The following is a 2,324-nucleotide window of genomic DNA, read 5'->3' as shown; positions in this document are numbered from 1 at the left end:
CATATTTTGATGAGTTCTTGCATCATTTGACATTAGTGTTGACTAGGTGTAAGGAAAAGAATTTAGTGCTTAATTGGGAAAAATGCCATTTCATGGTTAAATCAGGAATTGTTTTAGGGCACATCATTTATTCAAAGGGTATAGAAGTAGACAAATCCAAAGTTGACCTTATTAAGACTTTACAGGTCCCATAAACCGTAAAAGACATTAGGTCATTCCTAGGGTATGCAGGTTTTTACCGTCGATTCATTAAGGATTTTAGCTTGATTTCTAGACCTGTTTGTAATTTGCTTGAAAAAGATGTTAAGTTTGTCTTTGATGATACTTGTTTAGAGGCTTTTGATAAGCTTAAAAATTTACTCACTACCGCTCCCATAGTCCAAGCACCCAACTGGAACCTACCCTTTGAGATTATGTGTGATGCTTCAGATTATGCTATAGGCATTGTGTTAGGTCAGCGAGTAGACAAATTACTTCATGTGATTTACTATGCTAGCAAAACTCTGAATGATGCCCAATTGAACTGTACAACTACCGAGAAGAAACTGTTAGCCATCGTGTTTGCCTTGGATAAGTTTAGATCCTACCTATTAGGTTCTAAGATCATAATCTATACTGATCATGCTGCTTTGAAATATCTTTTGTCTAAGAAGGATACCAAACCTAGATTGATTAGGTGGATCCTATTGTTACAAGAATTTTCTCCAGACATTAGAGACAAAAAGGGTGCGGAAAATGTAGTAGCAGACCACTTATCCAGGTTAGTTGTTAGTTGCCCAAGTGATTCCCTTCCTATAAGGGATAGCTTTCCTGATGAACAATTGTTCTCTGTTCCCAATAACCTTGGTATGCAAATATAGTGAATTATCTTGTTACTGGCCGAACCCCTCAACATTGGGGTAAAGAAGATCGTTCTAGGTTTTTAGCCAAGGTTAAGCATTTTTTTGGGACGATCCTTATTTGTTTAAGTATTGTCTAGACCAAATTATTAGGAGATGTGTACCTGAGAGTGACCAGTCCAGTATTCTCTAAGAAGACTGCTGCTAAGATATTGCAGTGTTGATTTCACTGGCCTTCACTGTTTAAAAACTCCCATAGTCATTGTATTTCTTGTGATCGTTGCCAGAGGTTAGGAACCATTTCCCGTAGAAATATGATGCCTTTGAACCCTATTTTAGTGATTGAGGTCTTTGACGTGTGGGGCATTGATTTTATGGGTCCATTTCCTAATTCTTTGGGTTATCTTTACATACTTGTCGCTTTAGACTATGTGTCTAAGTGGGTTGAGGCGGTTGCGTGTAAAACAAATGACCATAGGGTCGTAGTTCAGTTTTTGAAAGAGAATATACTTACACGTTTTGGTACACCGCGGGCTATAATTAGTGATGGAGGTTCACACTTTTGTAATAGACCGTTTGCTCTTTTAATGAAACAATATGGTATTACCCACAAAGTAGCTACCCCATATCACCCACAGACTAGTGGTCAGGTAGAGGTATCCAATAGGGAAATTAAGCGTATATTAGAGAAAACAGTTAATCCCAATAGGAAAGACTGGTCGCCGAGGCTTACTGATGCCTTATGGTCTTACCGTACTTGCGTTTAAGACACCCATTGGAATGTCCCCTTATCGTCTAGTATTTGGCAAGGCATGTCACCTGCCTGTTGAGTTAGAGAATAGAGCCTATTGGGTTGCTAAGAACTTAAACTTTTCACTTGACAAGGTAGGAGCTCACAGAAAGCTCCAGCTCAATGAGTTGAACGAGATTCGTAGAGATGCATACGATAATGCTAAGGAGTATAAGAACAAAATGAAACTTGTGCATGATAAGAATATTTTAAGAAAGTCATTTTCTCCAGGTCAAAAAGTTCTTCTGTATGACACTCGTTTGCGTCTATTCCCCGGGAAGTTACGCTCTCGGTGGACCGGTCCTTTTGTGGTCCGTACTTTTTTTCCTCATGGCGCTATTGAGATTGAGACACCAAATGGTAGTAGTTCTTCAAAGGTTAACGGTCAGAGATTGAAGCCCTTTTTAGAGCCTTTTCCTACAGATGATGGTGAGGAGGTCCCTCTGGAGGACCCTGTTTACCTTGATTGACCATCGAGGTGGTTTGTATGTTGTATATTATTTTTGTAGGTTTTTGGTTACACTTCACCCAGGTACTATCTTTCCGACTTCTCTCTTTACAAATTCCTCATGTTATTTATACTTTTATTGTGCTTTCACTAGAAACATTGAGGACAATGTTAGATTTAGGTTTGGGGGTGGGGATGAAACATTTTGTTAATTTTTTTAGTTGCAATAAATAAACTCCAGAGCCTA

Source organism: Papaver somniferum, chromosome 9 (genome assembly GCF_003573695.1).
Source record: "Papaver somniferum cultivar HN1 chromosome 9, ASM357369v1, whole genome shotgun sequence".
In the NCBI taxonomy this organism is placed as follows: Eukaryota; Viridiplantae; Streptophyta; class Magnoliopsida; order Ranunculales; family Papaveraceae; genus Papaver; species Papaver somniferum.
The sequence above is the reverse complement of the archived record's forward strand: the minus strand, read 5'-3'. Positions refer to the sequence as shown.